Here is a 9132-nt window from a genome sequence, read left to right as displayed (position 1 = left end):
TCCTATCTGTTCTCATCCTCCTCTCTGTCTCTGTTCTTATCCTCTCTGTTCTCATCCTCCTCTCTGTTCTCATCCTCCTCTCTGTTCTCATCCTCTCTGTTCTCATCCACTCTGTTCTCATCCTCATCTCTGTTCTCATCCTCCTCTCTGTTCTCATCATCCTCTCTGTTCTCATCCTCCTCTCTGTTCTCATCCTCTCTGTTCTCATCCTCTCTGTTCTCATCATCCTCTCTGTTCTCATCCTCTCTGTTCTCACCCTCCTCTCTGTTCTCATCCTCTCTGTTCTCATCCTCCTCTCTGTTCTCATCATCCTTTCTGTTCTCATCATCCTCTCTGTTCTTATCCTCTCTGTTCTCATCCACTCTGTTCTCATCCCCCTCTCTGTTCTCATCATCCTCTCTGTTCTCATCCTCATCTCTGTTCTCATCCTCCATCATGTTATCATCCTCTCTGTTCTCATCCTCCTCTCTGTGTCTGTTCTTATCCTCTCTGTTCTCATCCTCCTATCTGTTCTCATCCTCTCTGTTCTCATCCTCTCTGTTCTCATCATACTGTCTGTTCTCATCATCCTCTCTGTTCTCATCATATCTGTTCTCATCCTCCTCTCTGTCTCTGTTCTTATCCTCTCTGTTCTCATCCCCATCTCTGTTCTCATCATCATCTCTGTTCTCATCCTCCTCTCTGTTCTCATCCTCTCTGTTCTCATTCACTCTGTTCTCATCCTCATCTCTGTTCTCATCCTCCTCTCTGTTCTCATCATCATCTCTGTTCTCATCCTCCTCTCTGTTCTCATCCTCTCTGTTCTCGTCCACTCTTTTCTCATCATCATCTCTGTTCTCATCCTCCTATCTGTTCTCATCCTCCTCTCTGTTCTCATCCTCTCTGTCTCTGTTCTCATCCTCTCTGTTCTCATCCTCTCTGTTCTCATCCTCATCTCTGTCTCTGTTCTCATCATCCTCTCTGTTCTCATCCTCCTCTCTGTCTCTGTTCTCATCCTCATCTCTGTTCTCATCCTCCTCTCTGTCTCTGTTATCATCCTCCTCTCTGTCTCTGTTCTCATCATCCTCTCTGTTATCATCCTCCTCTCTGTTCTCATCCTCCTCTCTGTCTCTGTTCTCATCATCCTCTCTGTTATCATCCTCCTCTCTGTCTCTGTTATCTTCATCCTCTTTGTTTCTCATCATCCTCTATGTTATCATCCTCTCTGTTCTCATCCTCTCTGTTCTCATCCACTCTGTTCTCATCCTCCTCTCTGTTCCCATCATATCTGTTCTCATCCTCCTCTCTGTTCTCATCCTCCTCTCTGTTCTCATCCTCCTCTCTGTTCTCATCCTCTCTGTTCTCATAATCCTCTCTGTTCTCATCCTCTCTGTGCTCATCATCCTCTCTGTTCTCATCCTCTCTGTTCTCATCCTCCTCTCTGTTCTCATCCTCTCTGTTCTCATCATCTCTGTTCTCATCATCCTCTCTGTTCTCATCCTCCTCTCTGTTCTCATCATCCTCTCTGTTCTCATCATCTCTGTTTGCATCCTCTCTGTCTCTATTCTCATCCTCTCTGTCTCTGTTCTCATCCTCTCTGTTCTCATCCTCCTCTCTGTATCTGTTCTCATCCTATCTGTCTCTGTTCTCATCCTCCTCTCTGTCTCTGTTCTCATCATCCTCTCTGTTCTCATCCTCCTCTCTGTCTCTGTTCTCATCCTCCTCTCTGTTCTCATCCTCTCTGTTCTCATCGTCTCTGTTCTCATCCTCTCTGTTCTCATCCTCCTCTCTGTCTCTGTTCTCATCATCCTCCCTGTTCTCATGATCCTCTCTGTTCTCATCATCTCTGTTCTCATCCATTCTGTTCTCATCCTCCTCTCTGTTCTCATCCTCTCTGTTCTCATCCACCTCTCTGTTCTCATCCTCCTCTCTGTTCTCATCCTCCTCTCTGTTCTCATCCTATCTGTTCTCATCATCCTCTCTGTTCTCATCATATCTGTTCGCATCCTCTCTGTCTCTGTTCTCATCCTCTCTGTTCTCATCCTCCTCTCTGTCTCTGTTATCATCCTCTCTGTCTCTGTTCTCATCCTCCTCTCTGTTAGCTCCCAACAAGCACCCCTCTCACCCCCCTCTCTCTGTCTATATCTCCCTCCCCCTCTCTCTCTCCCTCTTTCTCTCTCGCTCTCTCTGTCTATCTCTATCTTTCTCTATCCCTCAGAGAGGAGGATGAGAACAGAGAGGATGAGAACAGAGAGGGGGATGAGAACAGAGAGGATGAGAACAGAGAGAGGATGCAGAGTGGATGAGAACAGAGTGGAGGATGAGAACAGAGTGGAGAATGAGAACAGAGACAGAGATGATGAGAACAGAGTGGAGGATGAGAACAGAGTGGACGATGAGAACAGAGACAGAGATGCTGAGAACAGAGAGGATGATAACAGAGACAGAGAGAATGAGAACAGAGACAGAGATGATGAGAACAGAGACAGAGAGGATGATAACAGAGAGGAGGATGAGAACAGAGAGGATGATAACAGAGAGGAGGATAAGAACAGAGACAGAGAGGATGAGAACAGAGACAGAGATGATGAGAACAGAGACAGAGAGGATGATAACAGAGAGGAGGATGAGAACAGAGAGGATGATAACAGAGAGGAGGATGAGAACAGAGAGGATGATAACAGAGAGGAGGATGAGAACAGAGACAGAGAGGATGAGAACAGAGACAGAGAGGAGGATGAGAACAGAGAGGAGGATGAGAACACAGATGATGAGAACAGAGAGGGGGATGAAAACAGAGAGGATGAGAACAGAGAGGAGGATGTTCTCATCCCCCTCTCTGTTCTCATCCTCTCTGTTCTCATCCTCCTCTCTGTCTCTGTTCTCATCCTCTCTGTCTCTGTTCTCATCCTCCTCTCTGTTATCATCCTCTCTGTTCTCATCATCCACTCTGTTCTCATCCTCTCTGTCTCTGTTCTCATCATCTCTGTCTCTGTTCTCATCCTCTCTGTTCTCACCATCTCTGTATCTGTTCTCATCCTCCACTCTGTTCTCATCCACTCTGCATTTGTTCCTCCATCATCCATAATGCACAACAAAACTGTGTTTTAGCCCAAGAGTACAAATCCTGATTTTGATTCTCATAATCATCTCATGTATGATAGAAAGAGAGAGAGGGAGGGAGATGGAGAAAGGGAGGGGGAGATAGAGAGAGGGAGAGAGAGAGAGAGAAAGAGAGAGAGGGGGGCGGTGAGAGGGAGGGAGATATAGATGGAAAGAGGGAGAGAGAGAGAAAGATAGAGAGAGGGAGATCGAGAGACAGAAAGAGAGAGGGAGAGATAAAGAGGGAGAGACAGAGAGGGAGATAGAGATATGTGATGTACGTGGGTTGGTCATCATCATTATTACTGTATTTGGAAGACCATGTGAACATCAGGTTAGTATAATTAGTGTTATGTTATGTTTTGTATGTGTGTGTGTGTGTGAACATGAGAGCTGATGCTGTTTCTTCTTCTCTTCCTGTCAGGTGCTGCCCGTCCCTACACTGAAGAGTGCTGATTGCCTAATGAGTGACAGCTGAGGGCAATCACTTCGAGAGGGACGGGTGGACAAGTAGCTGACAGGACACACACGTCGGGGCGCCTCACTGTGTCATTTTGCCAGTGACCCAGTGGAGTGAGGTTGCCTCTGTTTACCACTATTGTGTAGTTACTATTATTGTGCTTGCTTATGCTAATTGCCACTGTGTATGGACTATTGATTATGTGCTGCCTGCGTGGACCAAACCCTGTGTGGGGTAGGTATATTGTTGGCCATTTTAGATTCATCCTACACTGTGAGCTACATGGTTAGAGTGGTGTTCCTTTGTTCCCAGATTGCCAACCACGTGGCATGTGGTTGCATTAGCTATTAAGTGTTTGTTTGTATTATATGTATATCTTGTTTGTCCTCCCCTACCTTTTTCCCTGTGCACCATGGAGGAGGTTTAAATCCCTACCTCCATTCAATACACAATTTACTATTTGGAAAACGTCTTGTGTTGTGTCTTTTTTACCTACCTGGGACATTGTTTTGAACGCATTTACTGAGAGAGACTGCTTTTGCTCATGTGCAGCCAGCTCCAGTTGTTATCCTGTGTGGTCCTTAGACCTTCGTACATGACAAGATATAAAAGGAGAGATGGGGTGAGCTGGAGGGAGAGGGAGAGAGAAAGAGTGAGAGAGAGAGGGAGATAGAGAGGGTGAGAGGGAGGGAGAGATAAAGTGTGAGAGAGAGGGAGAGAGAAAGAGAGACAGAAAGAGAGAGGACAGAAAGAGAGAGAGAGACAGAGAGAGATGGATAGAGAAAGATAGAGAGAGACAGAGATAGCGAGAGAGAAAGAGGGAGAGAGAGAGGGGGAGGGAGAGATATACAGAGAGAGGGGGTGAGAGGGGTGCTTGTTGGGAGATATAGTTGGTGTCTGTTATTGCCTGATGGTGTACTTGTCATATGTTTTGCCGCAGGAGGCCAAGCTGCCCTAATGGCCACCAGGGGCCTCACTCACTGCTGCACATTTAAAGGGCAGATCGCCCACATAATGCCACAGTGTGCCGTGTGCTAAGAGAGTGCCAGTGGGGATGGAGAGTGTGTGAAGTGGTGTGTGTGTGTGTGTGTGTGTGTGTGTGTGTGTGTGTGTGTGTGTGTGTGTGTGTGTGTGTGTGTGTGTGTGTGTGTGTGTGTGTGTGTGTGTGTGTGTGTGCGTGCATGCGTGCGTGCGTGCGTGCGTGCGTGCGTGTGTGTGTGTGTGCGTGTGTGTGTGTGTGTGTGTGTAGGTGAGTTTGAGCTGGGGAGAGGAGGTGTGTGATGTGTGTGCGCAGACACACTTCATCACCTCCCTTCAAATACACACACACACACAAACACACAAATACACTCTCACACACACACACACACACACACGTACATACACACACATGCACACAAACACGTACATACACACACACACAAACATAAATACGCACACACAAACACGTACATACATACACACACACACAAACACGTAAATACACACACATACAGGGGAAGTGAGAGATGCAGGGTAAATGTGTTCTGTGTCTTTTGCTGTCTTTGTGTGAGCGTGAGAGCGTGCACGTGTGTGAGTTTGTGTGAGCGTGAGCGCGTGCACGTGTGTGGGTTTGTGTGAGCGTGAGAGCGTGCACGTGTGTGGGGTTGTGTGAGCGTGAGAGCGTGCACATGTGTGGGTTTATGTGAGCGTGAGATCGTGCACATGTGTGGGGTTGTGTGAGCGTGAGAGCGTGCACGTGTGTGGGGTTGTGTGAGCGTGAGAGCGTGCACGTGTGTGGGTTGGTGTGAGCGTGAGATTGTGCACGTGTGTGGGGTTTGTGTGAGCATGAGAGTGTGCACGTGTGTGGGGTTGTGTGAGCGTGCACGTGTGTGGGGTTATGTGAGCATGAGAGCGTGCACGTGTGTGGGGTGTGAGCGTGAGAGCGTGCACATGTGTGGGTTTGTGTGAGCGTGAGAGCGTGCACGTGTGTGGGTTTGTGTGAGCGTGAGAGCGTGCACATGTGTGGGTTTGTGTGAGCGTGAGAGCGTGCACGTGTGTGGGGTTGTGTGAGCGTGAGTGCGTGCACGTGTGTGGGGTTGTGTGAGTGTGAGTGCTTGCACGTGTGTGGGTTTGTGTGAGTGCGTGCGCATGTGTGGGTTTGTGTAAGCGTGAAAGCGTGCACGTGTGTGGGGTTGTGTGAGCGTGAGTGCGTGCACGTGTGTGGGTTTATGTGAGCGTGAGAGCGTGTGTGTTTGTGTGAGTGTGAGTGCGTGAGGGTTTGTGTGAGTGTGAGTGCGTGCGCATGTGTGGGTATGTGTGATGTGTGTGTGTGTACATCTGTGCACATGTGTGATTGATTGATTGATTGATTGATTGAAAATTGTATTAACAGTGAAAGGGTTAAATACGGCTCAATACACACAATTGTTAAGGGGATGCAGACCAGAGAAATAGTCTTGTTTACATCAGGGTCCCCCATTTTCAATTCATAATGACATTTATGACATACACGACATACAGATATACAGATATAGTATATCATGACATGTATGACATACATGACATACAGATATACAGTACTGTTTAACAGAGATCCTAAAAGAAAATATATACAATCGAGGGGGAAGAAACTGTACATTAGGAGGGGGTTGGGTGGGGGGTGATGGGGGGGTTTGGACATTTACGGGGGCCAGTTTGGAATTGCAGACTCCCGTAGGTGCTCATGCATCTGTGTGTAGTGTACTAGTGATGTGCATCTCCATCACTGAGGCCGATGCGATGCGCATCTCGATACGGTGCCAACGACACGATACATTAACGATACATTTGAAGCACCGGGCGATGCGATACGATTCACCCCCTGTTGAGATACGATACGATTCGATACGATTTGATTCAACATAATGCGATTCAGGGCGATACGATGGGATTCAACACAATTCAAAATAATGATACAATTTTATGGTATGACAGTGGATTTGGTTGTATTCCTTATATGCAGCTTATATTATTATTACAAGTAAAATAATCTACTGTAAGACAATTTATATAAAAACTCTTGGGTGCCTAAGAAGACTTTTGAATAGTACTGTGTTTTCTATCCACTTTAGCTAAAAACACACACACACACACAATGTATATACACACTACTGTGAGACAATAATAATCACACACAAAGCGATAACGGCTTATGGCAGACTTAATGATTTTATAATATTTCAGATAATGAAATTAAATGTTTATCATCAACTATCCAATTAGTATTTATATTGTAACGTTTGGCCACTTTAAATCATTGAACAGAGAGAGAGAGCGAGAGAGAGAGAGAGAGATAGAGAGAGAGAGAGAGAGAGAGAGAGAGAGAGAGAGAGAGAGAGAGAGAGAGAGAGAGAGAGAGAGAGAGAGAGAGAGAGAGAGAGAGAGAGAGGGGAAGGGAGAGAGGGAGAGAGAGAGAGAGAGAGAGTAGAGAGAGAGAGCGTGCGTTTGAGTTTGAGCGTTCTGATGCTCCGTAGCTGACCATCGGCGTATTTAGACCACTATCAGTAGGGCACGTGCCCTACTGATGATCATCTGTGCCCCACTGATTAAAACTGATTAAAACAGATTTTTTTTTTTTTAACAAATGTTTTTTATTTTCCCTTTTTTAACATGATCAAATGATCATTTAACATGATCAAATAATTATTATAATATTTTTTACTTTGCTTTGAAATATTTTGGTGAAATATTTTGCACTGCATTTATCTTGTTGAAATCCTCCAACAGGCTCTTTTTTGTAAGTTGACTTGTTTGCACACCAATAATACAGTGCAATAATAGAATAGTAGAATAGATAGTAAAATTATGCAATAGAATGGCCAGAGTAAAATAGTGCTACAGTACAATCAACAGTGGGGTGTATTAGAAGGCTATGGTGAAGAGGTACGTATTTAGCTTATTTCTGAAAATATTAAGAGATCTAGCTTCCCTAATGTCCATAGGTAGTGTGTTCCATAACTTTGGTGCATAGTTAGCAAAGGCTGCATCCCTGATTTTCTTTAGACTGTGGCTTGGAACCTTCAATATACCAGTAGTAGATGATCGCAATGTTTATACTTTGTATATAAGGAGGAGGACCTTGAAATCAATTCTAAATGTTACCAGAAGCCAGTGTAGGTTACTTACTTGTAACTTCGGGTTTGATCCAAGGAGTAAGTTGCCCCATATTGCTCTGTAACATTTCTCTTTTTGTTATAGGACCGACTAGTAGGATTTCAGTTTTGCCCTCATTTAATTTTAGGAAGTTGTTCGTCATCCATTTGTTTATTGCTAAGAGACAGGCGGAAATTGAGTTTATAGCTGTGTGATCATTTGGTTCAGCGGAGATGTACAATTGTATGTCATCTGCGTAACTATGGAAACATACATTGTGCTTTCTAATGATGTCTCCTCAATGTTCAATGTTCATTGCAATGTTCAATGCAAGTAAAGCACTTTAAACTTTAAGTATGACTAAATGCTTTCTTGACTATATATATAGTAACTGTTCCAAAATGCATAGATTTCTATGTATTTTAGGGGATTGGGTGGCTAGCTCCTTTTAATATAAATGTCAGATTGTTTTATTTATTTCATAGATTTCTATGCATTTCAGGAGTTTGGGGGGCTGGCTCCCCAAAATAATTAAATAACATAACCCTAACCTAACCCTAAAACCGAAATAAAGTTAAAAAAAAAATAGTTACAAAATCCACCCATTTTCGCCCACAAACCGGCCAAAACCGGCCAAATTTTTAGGGTTAGGGTTAGGGTTAGGGTTATGTTATTTAATTATTTAGGGGAGCCAGCCCCCCAAATTCCTGAAATGCATAGAAAACAAACAGTCAGCACTGTTGTAGCTGAGGTTGTGTTGAACCGTGTGGTATACCTGTGTCACCTCAGCTGCAGTAACCTAGAGGGGAGGAGTGGGATGATAAAATTGAAATGAAATGAAATTGAACAGTATGACTTTTATATTGTTGTCTGAACACTATTTATTTATGTTTAAGTATTTTTGCATTTATGTATTTATGAATTCTATTATTTATGTATTTATTAACTGTTAATCCATTATGAATAATTCCGTTTTCCAGATTAGCATAACAACATAAGAGTTTAAATGGGCACACTATTTAATTATATTGATTAATATAAATACATGTTTTTTTATTAGATTTAAAAAAACTCAACATTAATGAACAATCAACCATATTAGTAAACTGAAATAGCCTAGACTATGCCCACATCAGCAGCCAATATGTAGGCTCCTGGCTGCCAGGGCAGGTAAATAGAAATACTGATCTAGTTAAAAACACAACCAAATAAATAAGATGTAATATCCCATACCGAATCAATCTCAGGAGATGTTTCAGTCATGAAGAACTGTGACACCTGTGCTTGGGTCCTTTGCGTTCTTATATTTAGGGAATGTTGTTCTCCTGATGCATGCTGTCTGATGTCAGTCAGTCCACCATGTGCCACAGAAAACACACACCTACATACTTTGCAGTTTGCTTTATAAACATCTCTACTGACGCTATCAAGCCAGGGGTTTGCCAGTTCCCACTCACGTCTGTACTTCTGGAGGCGTT

The sequence above is a fragment of the Notolepis coatsorum genome (assembly GCF_963971535.1).
Source record: "Notolepis coatsorum genome assembly, chromosome: 4".
NCBI lineage: Eukaryota > Metazoa > Chordata > Actinopteri > Aulopiformes > Paralepididae > Notolepis > Notolepis coatsorum.
Note: the sequence above shows the minus strand (reverse complement) of the source record.